This window comes from Rhinopithecus bieti, unplaced genomic scaffold (genome assembly GCF_001698545.2).
Source record: "Rhinopithecus bieti isolate Rb0 unplaced genomic scaffold, ASM169854v2 scaffold_14826, whole genome shotgun sequence".
NCBI lineage: Eukaryota > Metazoa > Chordata > Mammalia > Primates > Cercopithecidae > Rhinopithecus > Rhinopithecus bieti.
In genome coordinates this window covers 2,282,972-2,295,396 of record NW_016808328.1, presented here as the reverse complement: position 1 = coordinate 2,295,396, position 12,425 = coordinate 2,282,972, and the positions used below count along the sequence as shown (strand labels likewise).

Sequence of the window (12,425 nt, the reverse complement as noted above, 5' to 3'; positions counted from 1 at the left end):
AAAGAAAAAAAGAAAAGAAAAGAAAAGTCCTATGCATACCTAAAGTAAGTTTCATCAGGGAGAATCCTCCTAAAAATAGTGATTCACTAAGATCATCCCTTCTCCCCAGACTAAACAAGGAACTAGACTGAAAATGGGGTTAGGAGGTTACTTATCTCTGACCTTTTGGCCCTAAGCATAGCCAGAGTAAGAAATGCTTTGCTACCTCCCAGATCATCCAAAAGCAAAGTAGATGCCTCTCTTCCTACTGTCTCCCTTACTCTCTCTTAAGTATGTTTATCCAGGCAAAATTCATTTATTTAGCAGACACTTATAGAACACCTATGATGCACCCAACATTTTGCCAAGATAAGTAGAAAATCTTACCTTTGCCTGAAGTCTTCCCTGACCATCTTACATACGATAGCACCCACCCTTTTGCGTCCTGTCTTCTATCCTGCTTTTTTTTTTTTCCTTAGCATATTGTACTATCATACATATACATCAGAATCTCAGAAGAAGTAATTAAATGTGCCTAAGGGAGGGGTCTGAGAAGGAATATTGTTTATATTACTTGGAAAATCATAGGAATGTTTTTACAAAGGGAAGGACAGTCTCACTTTTTCATGCCAACTTCCCCTACATTAGTACCTGGCTCAGTTCTAATTCACGCTAGCAAGATACAGTGCCAGCTGTCTCTCATTCAGGGCTCTTTCTGTCAAAGTTCCTGAACCCAGTTCCAAGTGGCCCCATCCAGCATTTTGGAGGGTGGCTCTTCTTCCTGTCCTGGCAGATCAGGAAGGTCTGAAATAGAACATAATCAGGCCTGCCCTGCCCTTTCTCCTAACACAGCTGCCATGATTCACTTCCTGTTCCCAATAGTCATTTAAAGAGGGGTCGGCAAACTTTTTTTTTAAAGTTTGATAGTATACATGTAAGTATGCAAACTTAGTTTGAGAGTAAATATTTTAGGTTTCTATTCCAGCTACTGAACCCTGACAATGTAGTGATGAAGCAACCACATACATACTGTACAGAAGTGGATGAACATAACTATGTTTCAATTAAACTTGATTTACAAAAACAGGCAGTGGGCAGGGCATGGCAGCTCACGCCTGTAATCCCAGCACTTTGGGAGGATATGGGGGGAGGACTGCTTGAGGCCAGGAGTTCAATGCCAGTCTTAGCAATACTGCAAGACCCTGTCTCTATTTAAATAAGTTATTAAAATTTAAAAGCAAAAGACAGTGGGCCTGTCTGCCAGAATTTGCCAATCTCCGATCTAAAGGATAATGGGAGCAATTTTTTTTTATTTTTTATTTTTTTGAGACAGGGTCTACCAGGCTGTAATGCAGTGGAACAACCACAGCTCACTGCAGCTTCCACCTCCTAGCCTCAAGCAATCCTCCCACCTCAGCCTCCCAAGCAGCTGGGACTATGGGCACACGCCACCATGCCTGGCTAATTTTTCTCTCTTTTTTTTTTTTTTTTTTTTTTTTTTTTTTGTAGAGAGGGGGTCTCTATGCTGACCAGGCTGGTCCCAAACTCCTGGACTCAAGCCATCCTCCCACTTTGCCTTTCAAGCCTTCTAAAGTACTGGGATTATAGACGTGAGCCACTGGCCCTGGCCAAGAGCTATTTTCAAGCAGCTTCCGCCTGACCACTTGTAGTTACCTGTTTTAAAATCTTAGACTGTCTAAGTCTCACCATCAAATTCTTGCACATTTCTATTTAATTACAGGGCTTACATTATTTTTCCCAGAATCACAAATTCATGTAATTTGGATATGCAAACTCAGAGTTAGGAACCCAGCTAGCATATAGAGATTCTTCATGTTGGAAAGGATTTAGTGATCATCAAGTCCAACCTCCCACTCAATGCAGACGTTATCTAGCAAGTAGTCACTCAGCTTCCGTTCAGACACTTCTAATGACAGGAATGACAGTCACTTCCTCCCAAGACAACTCACTCCATCTTTGGACATCTCTAAGGTAAGATATCCTACTTATTTTTCTTCTTGGCACATTTAACCACCTGATTACTTGTAAATTTATTTACACTGATTCTTCTTACCAGAAGTAGGATGCATGAGGTCAGAAGCGTTTTTTTTTGTGTTTGTAATTTTTTACTGCTGTATCCCCACCCCTTGAACAGTGCTTAGTACATAAAGAGTATAAAATAGTTGTTTATTGGGAAGGGGGGAGGGAGGAAGAGAGGGAGAGAGGGAATGAACAAGCTAACAAAACAATGCTGCATTTGGGGAATTTAATTCAGCGTGGCTGACACCAGAGACACAAGGGGAAGAGCAATTAACTGGTAAGATTTGGGCGGTAGGTTTGAGGCCCCTGAAATGTTACAGCAAGTGCAGAGGCTGAGGGTGTACTGTTTGAGGAACATTCCCTTATCTCCTTTCCTTCCAAGCCCCACCAACCCACAGCCATTCCAACAGTAAACACCTTTTTTTTTTTTTTTGAGACAGAATCTTGTTCCATCATCCAGGCTGGAGTGAAGTGGCACGATCTCAGCTCACTGCAACCTTCACTTCCTGGGTTCAAGCAATTCTCGAGAACTGCCTCAGCCTCCCGAGTAGCTGGGATTACAGGTGTGCGCCACCACACCCACCTAATTTTTCTATTTTTACTAGAGACAGGGTTTCACTATGTTGCCAACACTGGTCTTGAACTCCTGACCTCAAGTGATCCACCTGCCTTGGCCTTGTGCTGGGATTACAGGTGTGAGTCACCACACCTGGCCCAATGGTAAACATCTTTTAATGCATCTGTTCTCTGAGGACTTCCTTTTCAAACCATCCTTCCCCACAAGAGAAATGCACCATCCTAAATTCTGTAGATGCTTCTATCACTATACCCATGATACTTAAAATATCTGTCATTCCTCTGCTGGGCTCTGAGAGCAGGGACTGTTACCTTCATTTTTCAGTCCTGGGCACTGAATACAGTGACAGGGGCAAGGTAGGAACCTTATAAATGTTTTGTAAATAAATTAATGTAATAGTTTTATTGCATTCCGTACTGGCCAAATTTACATAAAGGGGACTATTTTCAGATCTAGGCACTACATTCTAGGAAAGATGATTAGCCTTTATGCCAAAGGCTGAAATGCAAGTGCCAAAGAGATCAGGCCAATGATTTAAATGAGTTCAACGGCCTAGAAGGACTATAGCTAACAGGGGTTATGCCCTACTTTTATATATAATCTCTTAAATGTAGCCAATGAATTCAGATTTTAAAAAAGAGAAAATAAAAAGAGTACCACTGTATAGTCCTCCAAAACACACATACCTGCAAGTGGAAATGGGAAGCAAATTTGCAACCTGTCTTGGATAAAGGGATTAAGTAAGGGAGTAACACAATCAGAACTGCAGTTTTTGAAAGACCGTTCTAGCAGGATAAACTAGGGTGCTATTTTAATAGTCAAGGCAAGAGATGGGATGAGGGCCTGAACCAGGACAGTTCAAATGGAGTAAAAGGGTGGGATGGATGAAAGATGACCTGGGCTGCCCAGTTCTCATAACGAAGTCCAAGATTGCATGAACTAATCTGGCAGCCATAGTACCAGTTTGTAGACTCATACTTGTTTTGTTTCCAAATAAACTGTTAAATCTCATTTTTAATAACCGAAATATGGGGTTTAATTCTTTTGCAGGCAATGCGATACAATGATTAAAGTTTACGAACTCTGAAGCCAGGCAGCCTAAGTTCAAACTCTGACTTTACTAGCTACTAGCTGTGTGACCTTGGATAAGTCATTTGACTTCTCTATGCTTCAATACCTGTAAGATTATGGTATGTGTAAATGAGTTAATGCAAGAATTGCTTAGACTAGTACCTGGTCCACAGTAAGTGTCATGTAAGTTTCGGCTTAAATTATTATTTATTATTTTTGGATTTCAACTTCTTAGTTTTAATCCCTTGACTAAATATTCTCTACACTGTCTAGCCTGCAAGCATTCACTATGTAAGTCTCATAGGCATGTCTTTTCTATATCTTCATCCAAATTGATGTTCAAAACAAAATATAACCAAAACAGCCCTGACAGCCCTGTAGAATGTCACTAAAAACACCTCCTATAGATTAACACCGATCTACTACAATTCCTGAGTGCAATTATTCAACAAGCTCCGAAGCCAGGTCAAATTTTTTTTTGTCTTGGGATCACATGAGAAAACATTAAATACCTAATTTTAGCACTTAAGAAACATTACCTTTGTAGCACATTCCAATCCTCCAGCAACCTAGGAATCCTTCCAAAAATGAAATGTGCTGATATATACCAAACTGCTATATGGTAATTATTTCTGGATAATGTGCTTTTTTTCTGTTTTGCCTATGTCTATTCTCTAATATTTTATACTGAACTTGGACCGATCATTTAAAAAAAATCATGGCAAGGCTTAAAGAAAAAAAAGAATTGTTATCAGCTAGCATGATTTATTCTTAATGAATACAAGCTGGCTTCTAGGTGTCACTGTTGTTCTCATTCTTTGATCAATCAATTTTAGAATTTTAACCGAGATCACTGTCAAGTTTCCAATGACATCCTTAAACCCATGTGACCCAGACGTTAACTCCAAATAAATCAAACATCTCAGATGGGCACAGTGGCTCATGCCCATAATCATAGCGCACTTTGGGAGGCTGAGGCAGGCAGACAGCTTGAGCCCAGGAGTTCGAGACCAGCCTCGGCAACACTACGAAACTCTTTCTCTACAAAAAATATAAAAATTAGCTGGGCGTGGTGGCATGTGCCTGTAGTCCCAACTTCTCAGGAGGCTGAGGCGGGAGGATCAACCGAGCCTGGGAGGTCAAAGCTACAGTGAGCTGAGATCACACCACTATACTCCAGCCTATGTGACAGAGTGTAAGACCGTCTCAAAAAACAAAGACAAAAATTTTTAAAAAAAAAGAAAAAAAAATCAAACATGTCTATGGGGAGAATTAAAATTTGAGAGCCTTCAAAATATGTCTAGAATCCATTGCTTTCTGGTTAGCCACCACTACCACCCAGGTCCAACCTACCATCATCCCTGCCCTGGACTACTGATTACTGCAAAAGCTTCCTAACTTGTCTCCCTGCTCCCATCACTGTCCATCCTTCCCCACCCTCCACAGTCTGTTCTCCCACAACAACCAGAGTAGGCCTTTTAAAACATCAGTCAGATCAAGTCACTCCTCTGCTCTAAACTCTCTAGTGCACCTCACTTAGAATACAATGCACTCCAAAGGTGTCACATGGCTACGGCCCTACAAGATCTAGGTCCCATCACTCATCTGCTGCTCCTTCCCTACGACTCCACTCCAGCCACATGGCCTCCTTATGGGTCCTTATACATGACCAGTTACACTCATCTCATCCCTCACAGATTTTATACCTGCTGTTCCCTCTGCCTAGGATGCTTTTCCTTCCCCCAGATATCTCCCTGGCTGGACTCCTTACTTCTTTTAGATCTTAGCTTAAAATACCACCTCATCAGAGGCCTTCCTTGCTTGCTATACATAAAGAAGCAATCCCTCAGCTCCCTACCACTATCACCTTACGCTGCTTTTTTGTCTTCTTAGCATGTACAATCTAGTGGATGTTATTTATCTATTTACCTGTTTATTTATTTATATCTAATTATTCATTTTTATCTGTTTCTACCCATTAGAATACAATCCTTGAGAGCAAGGACTTTTTCTATTTTGTTTAATGCTGTATACTTGGTTCCAATAACTAAGGCATGTAGTAAGCGGTCAATTATTTTTTTGTCATCAGAACATTAGCCCCAGTATATAGCAAAATCTTTTATGCATAATAAGTATGTGTAGGCTGGGCGCAGTGGCTCATACTTGTAATCCCAGCACTTTGGGAGGCTGAGGTGGGCAAATCACCTGAGGTCAGGAGTTCAAGACCAGCCTGGCCAACACGGTGAAACCCTGTCTGTACGAAAACTACAAAAATTAGCCGGGCGTGGCAGCATACACCTATAATCCCAGCTACTCGGGAGGCTGAGACAGGAGAATCGCTTGAGCCCAGGAGGCGGAGGTTTGCAGTGGCAGTGAGCCAAGTTTGCCAGTGCACTCCAGACAGGGCAACAGAGCAAGACTCCGTCTCAAAAAATAAAAAATAGGTATGTGTAATAAGTTTTATGAATAAAATGGTTGTTCTCCCCAAAATTTCACCAAATATATGAAAACACCATTGGTTCTTCCATTAAAAGAGACCAAATACTGGCTGCCACTCGCCCAACAAGAAATTAATTTCATAACCCAGTTCTCTGAGGTAAGAGAAATGCTCCAGGGAAAGGAACAGAACAAGAATCCTGAACCAATTAACAGGGCAAGAGTTTGTCTTGAATTTCCCCACTCCTTGGAAGAGTTCTGTATTATCCCTAACTGCGCCTATTTCCTAAGAGGGGTTGACATGAGAGCAAGAGGCTTTGTTAAGATTCCTTTCCTATGCCCAGTCACTGCTATGAGGAGAACCCATTTCCCACTCATTCTGAGTTATCCTATTGCTCTACTTTCCTAGGGAAGTTTTCTCTATCATCCAGCTATCAGTAGCAACCAAGACCACTGGGTCTCTTGGCCACTCACCACTCAAGTTCTCATTTCTCTCCCTTCTATTTCATTAGTGCTCTCCTCTGCCTTAGCCAACACCAACCAATAAAACATTGGCACATAAAACCCACATATGGCTAGGAAAAGAAGCTAGTTGTTGATCAAAAGGTTTTGTATTTTGCTTGGCTTTTCCAACGTTAAATCAGTCACAGCCTCAACCAAAAAGTAACTTTCTCAAAAGAGAAACATTACAGTGTAATGAAAATAACCCACTGTGGTGGTGGCTCATGCCTATAATGCCAGCACTTTGGGAGACCAACGCAGGAGGACTGCGTTAGCCCAGCAGTTTAAGACCAGCCTGGACAATACAGAGACCCAGTCTCTACAAAAAATTAGCTGGGCATGGTGGTGCACACCTGTAGTCCCAATTACTCGGGAGGCTGAGGTGGGAGGCTCACCTGAGCCCAGGAAGTCAAGGCTGCAGTGAGCTATGATCATGCCACCGCCCTCCAGCCTGGGCAATGGGAGTGAGACCCAGTCTCAGAAAAAAAGGAAAGAAAGTAACGCAAGTTTGAAACCTAGTTCTACTACTTGTGTGAACTTGGAAGAGTTATTTAACCTCTCTAAGCTTGTTTCCTTGTGGTGATGACAACAGTACTTACTTCACAGGGTTGGTAGGGAGCTAACATGTCCAACAGGACTGCGCCCGACATAGAGTAAATATTCAATAAATGGTAGCTACTTCTTGAGGGTGGCCTACTTCTTTTGGTTGCTGACTTCATACAAGGATTTTTCACCCTCATCAGGTTGATTGGTTGGTTAAAGGAGAAAACATGTAAAGTACTCAACATAGTATTTGGTTCATAATAGGCCATCACAAATACTGACTTTCCTCCCCGCTTCCAGTAGTGGCAAAATTATAGTGGCTTCAGAAACCACCCAATCCTATTGGTATGCCCAGGTTTCACTGTACAACATACTTACCATTTAGGCAATTCAAGCTTTCCATCAAACTTCTGGCGGCTCTCCCTTTGCTTGCAGTTTTGGAAACAGTCACTCACTATCTTTCAAAGACAGTTGTCTCTTGACCTGGATAGAATATAAACAGAATAGAAGAGATAGGTAATGCATGAATCATACCAAGACTGAGCTGACCCAGAGGGCTGTCCCAAAGACTTTTACATACAATTCACTGTCAGCAAGGGGCCAAGGTAAAACCTGCATCTAGATCCTGACACTAAAGGAACCTGGCTAAGCTGGCTATGCCTCTCTCAGGAAAGTCAAGAAAGAATTTGCCTGTAGGAGACTTCCCCTTCCCTATAAGATGATATGGTCCTAGGGTAGAACCCACTGTCTTTGCTTAAATTAAAACACCTAAACATTTCTCAATAGTCTAAAAATGTATATGACATCTTACAGCTAGGAAGCATCTCAGAAATCAACTACAGGTTGAGCATCCCTAATCTGAAAATCCCAGATTCAAAATGCTCCAAAAATCTGAAACGTTTTGAGTGCCCACATGACTCCACAAGTGGAAAACCATACCTGATCTCATGTGATAGGTCGCAGTCAAAATACAGGCACACAATACTCAGGTTTATTCAATGTCCCCTGGAGAAAAATAAAATTACCTTCAGGCTATATAAGATGTATAGGAAACATAAATGAATTTCATGTTTAGACTTCGGTCTTATCCCAAGACATGTCACTATATACATGCAAATATTTTTTTAAAAATCTGAAATCTAAAACACTTCTGGTCCCAGGGATTTCAGATAAGGGATACTCAACCTTCAGTTAAATGTCCTTGTTTTACGGAAGGAAACTAAAACTTGGTAGTGAGTCACGCAATTATTTAGCAGAAAAGAAAGGATTCTAGTAAAAATAAGATGTTCTAGAAGATAGGAAAAAAACATACGTGGGGTATTTACCAACCCTGAGCACTATGCTTTATGTTTTATATAAGACAATAAGAAGATAATGTTACCTCTACCTTACAGATAAAGAATCTAAGTTTCAAGAAGTGACTTGTCCAAGGTCTTACAGCTTGCTATTAAATGACAGAGTTTAAACTCAAGTCTGTCTGACTTTGAAAGTCCTTTCACCATGCTGGCTCTCATTTTGTTGCCTTCTAGACTCGGTCCTCAAAAGAACCCTGAACCACCCAATATCAATTAGAACTAAAAATAGCTTCTCTGTCTGCAAACTTACCCTCCGGCTTTGTAACAAGCAGCCTTCTATAGGAGAGTTGAAAAGCCTAACATCCCATTGAATCTTACCCCTAAAATCAGAGAAGAGATACTAGAGATGGAAAATCTGGGTCAAACTTCTTGTGTTTCTCACTTACTCTTGAGGAAAATGGAAAGGTAGCTTCTAAGCTAGTGGTAAACCTAAAACTTTTGTACATGATCTTACATTCAAACTATCCTCCCTTCTTTCGTCACAACTGCCTCCCCCCTGCAAACCCCTGCAAGCCACCTTGTGACTGCCTTCCAAGACTATTGGTCCCTTCAATCCAACTTCCACACCTCCAGCAAAACATGCATGCACGCGCGCGCACACACACACACACATATGCACCTGCACGTGCGCACACACACACGAATCCATCCCTGCCTCTTCCTAGAGAGCAAAAAGGCTAGAATGAAGATGGACAAATAATGAGAGTTTTTAAAAACAGTTTAAAAGATGAGGGGAACAGGAGTAACTCAAGCCTCAAGCCAATAAAATTTGGAAAAAAAATTTTTTTTGTAGTGATGGGGTCTCACTATGTCGCCCAGGCTGGTCTGAAACTCATGACCTCAAGTAATCTTCCCACCTCAGCCTCCCAAAGAGAAGAGCTACTGATAATATTGGCCAGGCACAGTGGTTCACGCCTGTAATCCTAGCACTTTGGGAGGTTGAGGCAGGTGGATCACCTGAGGCTAGGAGTTCAAGACCAGCCTGGCCAATATGGTGAAACCCCGTCTCTACTAAAAATACAAAAATGAGCTGGGCATGGTGGCATGTGAATGTAATCCCAGCTACTCAGTAGGCTGAGGCAAGAGAATCACTTCAAACCAAGAGGCAGAGTTTGTGGTGAGCCCAGATCGCACCACTGCACTCCAGCCTGGGCGACAGAGTGAGACATTGTCTGGAAAAAAAAAAGTTACTGATAATAAAAACAGCTAGAAAATAAGTATCAAAAAGGATCTAGGCCAGGCACAGTGGCTCATGCCTATAATCCCAGCACTTTGGGAGGCCAAGGCAGGAGGATTGCTTGAGCCCAGGAGTTCAAGAACAGCCTCGACAACAACAAAGCGAGGCCCCCATCTCTACAAAAAAATTTTTTTTAATTAGCTGGGCATGGTGATGCTCACCTATAGTCCTAGCTACTTGGGAGACTGAGACAGGAGGATCACCTGGAACCCAGGAGTTTGAGGCTGCAGTGAGCCACAATTGTCCTAGTACACTCCAGCCTAGACGACAGAGTGACACTCTACCTTTAAAAGTAATTTTTAAAAGGATCTATACCAAAGCAGCACCCAAGAGATGGCTTAGGTGGATGTAGGGGAAGCTTTAGCTCTCCACCCTCTGCTTTTAAAAAAGAATCAGTGGAAGTTAAAGTAAGTGTGATTGGTATTCAAACAGCTTTAGGGCAGTTCCACAGACCTTCTTGTCCTGCCCCATCACCACCTGTCTCATTCCCCCTCCCTACCCACCGTAAACACACAACACCCACACACAAACACCCACACACAAACACACACACACACACCCACACACACACATACACACACCTTCTTCTGCATAGCCTAAAACCTCTCCTACATAAAAATTCTGAACCCTAAGAAATGGTCACATAAATCTAGTCTATCTCCCCTAAGGTCTCTGCAGCCCTAACAGTGATAGCAGCACCCCTGCTAAAATCTACTGTCCCAGCACCTACCACCTACTGCCAAATTTGCTGACATGTTACTAAGGCCCAGGGGCTTTTCTCTTCAAAATAAGACAGAATGCACTGCCAAAAGGAAAGAGGAACTCCAGCTAACCCTGATTTGTTTTCAACTGTCTACATTCTCTCCTGTTTCTAAGGGTAGAAGCAAGCAGCAACTGATTTCTTTCTTCTGAATGCCATTTACTTCTTGCATCCTCAGTGTACTCGCCCTCTGTCCCCAAAACAAGAGGATGACTGTAAACATCCTCAAATTCCTTAGTGATGCCACTTCAGAGAGCTTTCCACCATGACAGACCCATCCTCATCACTTCCCTCAAGCATCTCTTCTGGCACTTATTGTTTGTTGTTACTGTTGGTGGTGACAGTGGTGGTAGTATGTGTGTACGGGTCTGTCTGCCTAGAAGCAGAGATTAAAGGATTCTTACAGATCAGAGTCCAACCACCTCATTTCCCAGAGGAGCAAGTGAGTCCCAGAGGGGAAACGAGACTTGCCCAAGGTTACAAAACCAGTTCAAGTAAACATTTTGTCCCCAAACACTTTAGTAATAGATAAAATGTCAGTACGAAATTCTGCTTTCAGTATGACCCTCCCACAGACAACTACTATAGTCTGGATAAAACACAAAAACTATCTGAAGTGAACAAGGGTTGGCAGATTTTGAAAATAAGTTGAAAGTTGGAAGAAAGGGCTGACATGCAATGAACTCCCCATTTTTGGAGCTCTGGCCTGAGGCTGGTCCAGCTGAAGTTCCAATTAAAAAACAAACACTAGGCTTTCTGTCCTGAAGAAACAGCCCAGAGCAGCCAGAGATCACGGGAAGTAAGAAAAAAGAGAGCCAGAGAAGGAAGGAGAGTCTCGGGTTCTGTGTGTAAATTCTGCCCAGTCTCTGGCTGAACCCTGAGCCATGCAAGGCAGGCTCAGGCAGGGCAGAATCCAAAGACCTCAGTTAAAGAGAAAAGAACTGAACTGAGATTTGAACTGCCACCCACTGCAGGTGTGAGAGAGTTTGCAGTTTTGAGTCTGAGTTATTGTCTACTAAACCAAAAACATCAACAGAAACCAAAGTCTCCACAATACAACATTCACAATGTGAAGAATACAATTCCAAATTACATAAAGAACAAGAAAAATTATATGGGTACGGTGGCTCATGCCTGTAATCCTGGCATTTTGGGAGGCCAAGGCAGGAGGATCATCTGAGCCCAAAGTGTTTTTGAGACCAGCCTGGGCAACACAGTGAGACACTGTCTCTACAAAAAATGAAAATAAATTTTAAAAAAACTAGCCAGGTATGGTGATGCATGCCTGTGGTCCCAGCTACCTGGGAGGCTGAGGCAGGAGGATCACTTCAGCCCAGTAGTCAAGGCTGCAGTGAGCCATGTTCACACCACTGCACTCCAGCCTGGGCAACAGAGAGAGACCCTGTCTCCAAAAAAAAAAAAAAACCCTAGAAAAATTAAACCCATTTGCAAAGGAAAAGACAATCAGCAGAGGGCAACTCCAAGACAACCCGGATGCTAAAATTCTCAGACAAAGATATTAACACAGCTATTATAACTAAGCTCAATGAGGTAAAAGAAAATATGCTCAAGGCTGGACATGGTGGTTCAGGCCTATAATCCCAGCACTTTGGGAGGCCGAGGCGGGCGGATCACGAGATCAGGAGATCCAGACCATCTGGCCAACATGGTGAAACCTTGTCTCTACTAAAAATACAAAAGTTAGCCGGGTGTTGTGGCGTGCACCTGTAGTCCCAGATACTCGGGAGGCTGAGGCAGGAGAATCGCTTGAATCTGGGAGGCAGAGTTTGCAGTGAGCCGAGATCCAGCTACTGCACTCCAGCCTGGCGACAGAAGGAGACTCCATCTCAAAAAAAGAAAAAAAAAGGCCGGGCGCGGTGGCTCAAGCCTGTAATCCCAGCACTTTGGGAGGCCGAGACGGGCGGA

At 42.6% G+C, this 12,425-nt stretch overlaps 1 protein-coding gene across 4 annotated transcripts in view; it reads right to left on the bottom strand.

The window, feature by feature from the left end:
- Positions 1 to 12,425, bottom strand: part of LUZP1 (leucine zipper protein 1) — a 97,593-nt gene that overhangs the window by 18,467 nt on the left and 66,701 nt on the right. For 3 of the 4 annotated variants that reach the window (XM_017886508.1, XM_017886507.1, XM_017886505.1), the window contains exon 2: positions 7,526 to 7,630. The gene's annotated coding sequence lies outside the window, so the exon portion shown is untranslated. Of the gene's footprint in view, positions 1 to 7,525; positions 7,631 to 8,086; positions 8,153 to 12,425 lie in introns of all 4 variants that reach the window. The other variant, XM_017886506.1, reaches the window with a different exon arrangement.